At 35.9% G+C, this 10,455-nt stretch overlaps 1 pseudogene; it reads left to right on the forward strand.

Annotated features, from left to right (window-relative positions):
• LOC101655470 overlaps positions 1-7,325 on the forward strand; it is a 21,163-nt pseudogene extending 13,838 nt beyond the window's left edge.
• The last annotated feature ends 3,130 nt before the right edge of the window (positions 7,326-10,455 follow it).

Here is a 10,455-nt window from a genome sequence, read left to right on the forward strand (position 1 = left end):
GAAAGAGCTGGAGGATATTATGCTGAGTGAAGTTAGCCAAGCACCAAAGGACACATACAGCATGAATCCACTAAGGTCAGCTCAAACAACAGAACGGGCATAAGGGAAAATATACATGGCGCACAGCTGAGGAGCAGCTACTCTGCCAAGAGCCAAACCAAGCACCGTGGTGCACACGTCATCAAAAAAAGAAAGAAAATACGGAAAGAAAAAAGATGTAGATAGAACCAGGGCAGTAAGCCATCATCCACTCCCCCACTCCCGATATTTCTTTAAGACCCACAGAGGGGTGGGGAAACAGCAGACAAGGGCATTAAACCACCCAGGGGGAGGGTACTGTTTATGTCTCCACAGGAAAGGAGGAGAGAGAGTAGACCTCATTCTGGTGCACCAAGCCTTGAGGGTGCCATTCCTGCTCAGCGCAGCTCATTCACAGAGAGGACAGCAGGGCTGGCCTCAGAGTGAGCTATGACACCCCTTCCCTAGAGGACAGTGCCACAGAGGACAGCGCTGAAGATACAGTTCGGGGTGTGCGGCCAGTCTGGCCCTCCCACATGGAGGCAAACCAAGAGGGGAGTGCAAAAGACCAACAATGGGAGCAAAAACACGAAGTCCCTGAGGAATCGCAATTGTAGACTACTGACTCGGGGTGCAGCACTTGGCACCTCATCTGAACTGGTAGGGGATATCCACAAGGGGGCCACAATGAAAGTCTAAAGGTTATTGGGGTTGGGGGTGGGGCACTAGACTGCTCCATCCTTGATTTTAGGAAGAGCAGTGGGGTCTTGGAGAAGGCATACCCCTCGGACACATCACTGAAGACTAAAAGTGTGTAAGTGCTCTTAGGTAATCAGGTCCTGGGTTATTGATCCCAGAAAGAAAAGGGGATTGGACCGGGCCTGCTTGATATTTAACATAGGGGTACTCATCTACTCTGGCAGGACAATAGTTAGACTTGGAACTATTTGTATGATCTCTCTCTCTCTCTCTGTCTCTCTCTCTCTCACTTTTTCCTCTTGGTGTTCATCTATATAAGATAAAGATAGGTGTATTTGTCTAGGCATATTATATATACATACAATAAGGAAGCAGATGGACGTTGAGCCTCTACTTAAATCTTACCTCAGTACAAAAACTGTTCAAATAATGTGACATTGTAGGATACTCACCTTCCTGACACGATCGCTGAAATAAAATTGGGTGCATAAGTTAACGTGATGATGCCCAGCTATTAAAGGATATAGCATCTGGGGGCTTGGAATTAAACAAGCAGCCATCTAGCAAGGAAGCAAACCCACATTGAAGAAGCACACCAGGCTGTGTAATAATGAGGTGTCAATGGAATAGGTATCAGAAATTAAAAAGCAAGCAATCAAATTGACATGAAGGAGCATAGACAAAGTGGAGACCCCAAACCCACCTGCAAGATAATTGGATAGTCCCTAACAGAAGGGTCACAAGGAAGGGGTGATATATCCAGGGTGCAGTATAACACTGATGAAACACATAAATATGTAGTTCTTTAATATTTCCTCCCCTTACTATTATGGTCTTAGTTTCACCTCATTAATTTTGTGAGACCTGTGTATGTTTATTTGTACAATTAAGGTTGTTTGATGCATTAAATCAAACTTAAGCTCTTTAGAAATAGAAATGGGAGTAATGATTCCCTGAGATTATGGGAAGAGGTGAGGGAAAGGGGGTAAAGGGGAACTGAGAGCAATGATGACTATGTGGCCCCACTTGAAGGGAACAAATAACAGAATAATGGGTGACTGGTTACATTGGCTGGTGTAAGATACGGCAGAAAGAAAAAGAAAAAAAATAATAATAAGGGTTCCTGTGGGATAAGGTGGGGGAGGGAGGGGATAAAGAGAAGCTGATATCAGAGATCAACAAGAAAGAAAATGTTTTGAAAATGATGGTGGCAGCAATTGTACAATTATGCTTGATCTAATTGATTTATGGATTATTATAATATCTGTAAAATCTCCCAATAAAAAGATTAAGAAAAACCAAAGATGTCAAGACGGAGTATATAAAGCAGGATAGCAGAGAAGGGAAATCTGAGGTATAAAATTGGGAGGCATCACAACCAAAATTCATTTCAAGGAGGCAGTGTAGATCTAAAGACAAAAGACCAAATGCTAATCTCCAGTGAGCTTAAACAACAAGACTGAAAAATCAAGACTAATCAGTTAATGAAACATCACTGATTTGTTGGTTTGTCATGCTGTGGCAGCTCCCATGCTACCATGATGCTGTGATTCTAGAAATTATGCTTCCTGCATTTCAACATACTAAAGAAGTTTAAATTGAAAAAAAGAAGATACACAATTATATTAAATACAAGTAAATTAATTTTTAAGGTAAAGATCTTTATTGCAGATAGACATTTTTAATTAATTGTAAAAAGAACAAGCTAGAAGGAGCCCATCTCAATATTGTACCAAATATCCATCATTTGAAAAAGTCCTGGTGCTGTAGGTTGACAACTGGACTGATAACCGCAAGGTCAGGCATTCAAGCCAATTATCCTCTTGGACATAAAACGTTAACACTATCTGCTTCCATAATGATCTGCAGCATTGGAAACTGTATATGCATTTCATTCTGTTGTACATAGGGTAAAGGTGAGGCATAACTGACTCGGTGTCATCTGACGACAATATACACATGCTGTTGACTTTGAAAGGATAATCTAAACATGCTCTTCCCACTTGTTCTCCAATGCTTCTAGTTTTAACCCTCAAAAATTTCATCCATAATACCTAGGAACTGCTCTTGCTCATGACATTTCTTTACTGGTTCATACATCCAATAATTAATTGTCATTATTATTATTGATTTTTATGCTAAGCATTCTAAAACATTGAAAGTACAGACACAAGTCTTTCCTTTAAGCATCTTTTATAATTTGTTTTTGTTAATGATCTTGTCTTTAAGCAAATTGATCTCTCACTTTTTCATATGTGAAACTATATACAACCCAAAATACAAAAATTAACACTATCTATATGTATGCGCAAGTGATACTGGTCACATGGTCTTCATGGTGTGCTATCAATCTTTTATAGATGATTCCACTACCATTATCTTACACTCACTGCTCCCTAAGCTTCACATTGAAACTTCAGAGTTGCCATTTCCAAGTTGATCCCACATATACAATTATTTAAGAGAGCAAAAGTCTCAAAGCAGTAGGATTTTACAAATAAAATGAGCTTTTTTGTTGTTTGGTCAAATAAAACTTTGGATATTGTTTTAGTTTAAGGTTTAAAGATTAAAGATTCTTTCAGGACTACAGTTTAGCTATTTGGTTAGTTTCTATGGATACAGAAATTCTGATTTCCATTGAGAAGTTGAGGGTCTGTTCTGTATGAAATAGCTTCAAAAATTCAAGGAAAATGGCATTTAAAACTATTAAAACCCATATCCCTAACAGGATTTCTTCTATAAAACCTTTGATCAATATATCCAGTGATGGTAGCTGGGTATCACACAGTTTGTTTGATTTCAAAAAAAGGAAGCTCATGGAAAAATGCAAGAAAAATATTGTATTTCCTCCCCAGATTACTGACTCACCTCTTCGGTCTGTTTTGCTTCATGTGATTTGTACCTGACCTTGCCTTCTGACCCTCTTCTGTCCTTTTTTATTCCTCAATATTCTTACCTGGGTCTACATTTTCAATCTATCATGTTGGAGTTGAAATTTTACATTGTCTATTTTTGAACCTCTTATAGTTCTGTAAAAGTATTTTCTGTAATAGAAGCATATGTTTACCTAATTGTTACATGTATCCACTCTTTATCTAACCCTCAAACAAATAACAGTAAGCTGTTATGTATTTTCTACTGCTTCCAGTAATCCATTGAACACTTCAAGATTAAATAATCCTATTTTGATGAGTGTGAATTACATCTTCTATACACTTGGCTGTGCCTATAGTTATATTTAATATTTATTATTTTCTGACTGTCATTCATTCTCAGCTCTCTTCAAGACAATTCAATTAGCATAAACTCCATGAGAAAAATAAAACCTTACATGAAAAAAAATCACCATAATCACTATATAACTATGTTGACTGAATGAACTATTAGTGAAAATACATATTTTGTTTATTTCTGTGGCATCAATAGTTTTATTCACTACATCAAAAATGTTGTTACTTCATCTCTTACATTGAAGCAGTTAATATATTTACTTAATGATTCACATATACTGTAAGTAATTTGTGTATTATAAAATACTCAGTTCATTCTGTCTTCTGTCTATAGGACATAACTATGAAGAATCTTAATTATTCCTGACAATTAGACGCGTTTAAACTGCACTTAGATTATTGCCAACATTTTTTACTATAAAATTACTTCATTCAAAAGAAAATTACTGCTATAAAACTAATACTTAAGAAAGGAAGAAATTCTGTAATTGGTTCTAGGGGATAAATTAAACAGTGAATAATAATGGTGTGCATTTTAAAGAAAACAATTTGTGCCTCTGTGTTTTTATTTGGGCCTATAAAGATATATTTCAAAGGAATTATAATGATTATAATGTTACATAAGCTAATAAAATTATTTATTGAACTGAGTATATAACTTTTTCAATGTCTAATAGCCTCTTTCTTAATTCAACTACAGTTAAGAAATGTCATTTTACAAAAATATATCAAATCTAAAAGGGTTCTTCCCAATTTACTATATAAAAAATATTTCCTATCAAGATACTACCATTATAGATATATTTTCTCTCCTTCATATGTAAGTAAAAATAATTATGCCTATCTAAATTTTTTCTTTTTTGGTAAAATTTATATTTATAATTAATTTATTTTAAAACATTTTTTATTTCTTAGTTATTTTTGTAACATATTTTCTTCCCTACTATATTATCATCTTTTTCATTTTATTTAATCTCCCCTTCCCCTCAGTTTCATGCTGTTTCTAAGCAGATTCACATATCCTAACATTGAAGCCATTCTATTTTCTTTACTTCTTTCATGAATAAATTATGTGTACCTCCATGTATCTTATCATTTTCAGCTTTCTCCTAAGTCACTATCAATTACATGAAAGGTACATACCGTGATGGATTTTCTCTCCTTACACTCATTTTGGCTCTGGCTGTGGATCCTGCATTTGGCTTTTCTCTGCCTAACTTCTAGTTCTTGGCACTTCAGTTTCCTCCAGCTACCTGATCGGGTTTCACCAGCTTCTGCAGTCGGGTGGAAGAGAAGAATCCTCAGGATGGACACCTAACTTCAGATTTGAAAGTAACAACACAGGCAACCACAGTTTAGATGAAAGATTTTTTTTCCTAGTGTCCAAGATTCCAAGAAGAAACTTCCAGAAGCTGATTCTTGCCTACAAATCTTGATAGAATAGTTGAAGTTTTTGATGACAGGCTTCAAAACTGCAAAGACAACGAAGAGAGAAAGAAAATTGGAACTCTCAAAGAGAGAACAGATGGCATAGTAGAATCAATCAAACACTGTTTTATTGCTGTAGATTGCTAAAGGCCTGAGTAGAGCAGCACACAGATAGAATTATAGAACTATAGTATTTTTCCTGAGCAGTATTTATTTCAAAGAAAGAAAGGAACTGTTCATGATATAAGCCCTGGAGTCAGACAGATTGGGCATTTAACAACTCTCACCCAACAGCGGTGTGACCTTGGGCAAATTACTGAACTTGAGTCTCCTCATCTTAAAAGAAAAGTACCATCAATCTGGTAGATGCAATATATAACCTAGGCTATTTGAACCTGTGATCAGCACAGTTTCTTCCCAGACTCTCTTACCTCCCAAACCTGCTCAGCTATGGAAGTCTGAGCAGCATCTCTTCTCCCTACCAGGGACTATATGAGCTACTCTGAGACACCATTAGACTCCAACATCAAATATTACATGGAGTAGACACCTAACAGCTATCTGATTTCTCCAAGCTATGTCAACTGGTCCCCAAATACAGTCCCAAAGGTCTCTTAGTCTTGCAGTGAGGGTCCATTCTGTGATGCCACTGAATTCCATCAATGTGACTCATCTTCAAATACTCAATAGATTCATCTTGATCCCACACACCACAGCTAGGGACATAGCCTAAAATGCCCACAAACCGCAGAGTCACTTAACTCTCCCATGTCCAATGGAACAAGTGACATTGACCTCTTTTACTTCTCTGACAATACAATGATAAATGAGCACAAGAATTATCATGCATATCTTTTCCCCTGAAAAGATATGAAATAGACCTCACTTGAAATAGACTTTACTGAGGTAATTTCTTCCCATATTTATTCTTGAATGGAACTATCTTTTAGGAATGTATGCAGACATTTTTGCACATCCAAGCCTGTTTGTTTGTCAGCATTAGTGACCAGAAGGATCACAGGGATAGAGTGGTTTAGGTTGTCAAGTGGTACCTTACAGTCTTTCACACAGGAAGGAAGAGATATGGTGTCTAGACACCACACTTCTCCATACTGGGTGAGGTCCTTGAGTGCCACTAGACTTGATAAATGACACTGAAGAGAACACAGTGCTTGTTTCAGAAGGACCAGTTCTTTGGCTTTCTGAAAATAGCGTAACCTTTCTGGCTGAAAAGCTTTCCCATCATCCTCTCATTTATTTATTTATTTTCATGCTGAGTGTTTCAACAAGAAGATGCAACTCAAATACGGACCAAGGCGAAATTCACTGGGATGTCCATTGGAGGACACAACATAGAGCAAGACTGAGTCTCCTGTCTGGACGATGATGAGCATGACACTCTCACATCCCCGAATGGTGATAGAAGGTTATCCTTCTATCACCATTCTAATGTTCTTAATGAAGTCAGGATGAGAATGCAATATTGATTGCTCAAAAACTGGCTATTGTGTAAATAGCTCATCCATACTAAACCTTTCTTTGGGACAAGAAGCAAAGAAGTACCACTGAGCTTTTCATTCAAATGATAAGAAGTATTTTTGTTCGATTGAAGGACAGTGGGGCGTTGTCATGCAAGCAAAATGGGCAAAGGGAAAATACGGTCTTTAAAGATGTTGCCTATAATAAAACAGAAATCAAAGGAGTTGGAAGATAGGAATGAGTATGAATTTCATCGCTGCTGGTGGAATGATGTCACTTGAAACTTAAAAATTAGAGACATTGCTGCAGCAACTGAAGCAAAGCATAGAATTTTAAGAAAGACAAAGAGCAGAATCCTGGGAAAGGAAGAGGAAGGACATTCAGTGGGTGACAAGGTTATTTCAAGAAGACGGAGAATGCTGGGCTTATGATGAACCATTAATAAAATCCCTGGGGGCTGCCGAGCAATAAACTGGGACAGGTACAGTTCACCCCTGGTGATCAGGGCAGTAGGCATACTGAAGCCACAACCAATCTTCCTTGGGAGAATTGTTCACTCCCTTCTTATTGCAATGGGGCTTATCTCAGGGATAAAGGACTTTCCAATGCAAGGAGACAATTAAAGCAAGAAAACTTACCTTGGTTGCCTACTGTGGCAGTTATGATTTTTGACTTCAGCTCGGGGACCAACCTCAGATTTTGAAAACAAGATCCTTCTTCAAATGAACACTTTGAAAAGCACTTATAATATCACCTCAAGCTCAGTGCTCTGATACTGCTATTGAGATAAATGATTTTTCCTAGTTCATAAAATAATGCTTATACACACACAAATAAAATATACTTGATGCAAGATTTGGCACAAGTACAACATTTATTGCAAATAATAATTCCTCATTTTATAAAATTAGCACAATGTTTAAATCAAATGTTGGGAATTGTTATGGTCTCATTTATAATATTTATTTGGAATTGAACTATTAATGAATTATATCTAACATTGTACCACAGTTTAATCATATTCAGTACTACTTAAATATTCATAATGTAACTTTCTCAATCTCTCTTTAAATAAATTAAAGGAAAAAAGTCATTATCCATGCTGTTATTTGAGCATATATTTATTTCCTCCAATAGTACAGTTATTTAGAAGGGTATACTGTTACTAAGTTTTCTCACCCTAGATTTCTAAGCCCAAACTCAAACACACAAAACCTCTTTCTAGTAAATCAATTCAGAATTATAGGGATTGTATCTAGGGCTTCCAGTGATTCTCAGCCTTCCTAATGCGGTGACCTTTAATACAGTTCCTCATGTATTACACAACATGTATCACCATGATACACAACATGATACACCTCATGATACACAACATGTATCACCATGTTGTGGTGATGCCCCAAACCACAAAATCATTTTTGTTACTGCATCATAACTGTAATTTTTCTACTGTTATGAATCAGGCTACCCCAGTGAAAGGGTCATTTGACCCCCAAGGGGGTCATGACCCACAGGTGGAGAACCTTAATGGTATACAGGGTAAACCATTAAGGGAGCAGATAGAATCTTCTTCCTTCTACAGAGCAGCTGGTGAATTTGAACACCTAACCTCATGGTTAAATAGTCCAGTACTTACCTTACAACACCACTGGGGACCTTTTGATATTCTCTTCATATATAATTCCAGAGAATGGCTCCCCACACACATTTTAATCACTTTTATAACAAATCGTATGAGGTAGCTATACTTTATTATCTAGGTTCAGTGTATATTGAAATTGGTTCAATGTACATAAAAACAGTAATATATTTGCTTCTTATCTAAGCATTTATAATATTGTATCATCTCTTTGAATTGTATCATCTCTTTGAATTGTCCCTCCACCCAGCACAATTAGGTTTTCGTATTTTTTGTTTTGTTTTGTTTTTTGGTACCCTCGAGTATATCAATGGAAGCAGGAAGCTTCCATGTTATAAAAATGAACTTGTGCTATAAATAATTATGTCTGTCACACATCCTCCAGATTTTATTATTTCTTGGCCATTTTTGATAAAATTTCACAACAGTAATATTTTTAAAAATATACGAATGGCCTTGAAATTGCTAAACTTATAGTGACGCAGTATAAATTTACAAAGATGAGCATGGGTTAATATTCTAGCTTAAGCATTTCATACCTGCATCAGTTTTGCCAAGTGATTTCACTTCCCTAAACCAAACTTTCTGGAAAATTTATGAGAGACCACGCATCCACAGAGCATTTTAATGAACTTGTGCAGCTAGCAACCACGGCAGTGCTGGCAATAGGTACAAGTGTTTTCTGTTGAGTGCGATAGCAATAAAGTCATTGTTGTGGATTCATTGTTTAAAGATGAAATTCCACAATCCATGCAATGTATTATTTAGAAGAATACCTTGAAGATAGTAACATTCCAAAAATTAAGGGACACTAATGCTCTTAGCTTTTAAGTTATAGTCTTTTGTAGTTCACAACTGCAGTAAATTCATTATATGCCTCCACTAATTCTAATTTTTATGTGTAAATAGTTTGCCACCAGAATTTACCAACAAAATATAACCAATTTAACCCATTTTAATATCAAAACAAAAATTGTCGAGTGTCTTATCTTCTATATTTTACCTTCACCCTTTTATTTAGAGTTCACTTTACTAAGAGAACAATCACAAATGGAGAAATGAATAACTATGTCATATCCATGATTTCCACACAACATTATTTTCTTAAACCATACGACCATTGTGTTTTTCTGCACAGCAGGAAATTCCATTATCCTTTTTAAAAGAGAGTTCTAGTATAGGATATGATAATAAAAATTGTTATTGCCCATCTTCTTTTCTTTTGTTGAATATTGTTCTTTAAACTAAATGAATGATACCAGGAGAGAAATTAATCACTTTAGAATGTTTCAAAGACAAAGTAATGAACAATTTTTGGAACTATAGAATTGCAATTAATATTCTTAGATCCTAGTAATACATTTGGATTCCTCAAAGGCCTGTCATCTCATTTATTTGTTACCTCATAGATAAAATTTGCTTTGTTTTGAACATAAAGTTCAAACAAATAGTTGAACACAAGTTCTTCCCTTGTACTGTTGTTCTGATCCTTTTATGAGTACCGTGACACACTAAATAATCTTATTTAATCCAAGTAAATAATAAAGCCTCAATTGCAATTTTTCTCTTTATTTCTCAATGCATAAGTGATGTGTAAAATAATAAAGACTTAGTAAGATGAGACATATTCCTAATGCAATATGGTATGAAAGATAATTGAGTTATCTCTCACATAAGGAATAATTAATCATATGACAAAAATCTACATACCTATGATTTATAGTCTATGCTGTTTTCTTTGAACTCTAACCTGTCTTTTACATGATTCCTTTGTAAATTCAAAATCCTTTGAAATATAGTATATAAAGAAACACACATCATGACTCTGCTAAGCACTACCCCATCACCCTAAAAAAAGTCATCATAATTAAAACATAACTTCCGTATTGAACTTACCCTTGCTCTGCCTCCATTTCTTGAGAACTTTATACTTGATATAGTAATTACATGATCCTTAGAGAA

Source organism: Echinops telfairi, unplaced genomic scaffold, assembly GCF_000313985.2.
Source record: "Echinops telfairi isolate 266 unplaced genomic scaffold, ASM31398v2 ScPeMD7_2186;HRSCAF=2738, whole genome shotgun sequence".
NCBI classification, from domain to species: domain Eukaryota; kingdom Metazoa; phylum Chordata; class Mammalia; order Afrosoricida; family Tenrecidae; genus Echinops; species Echinops telfairi.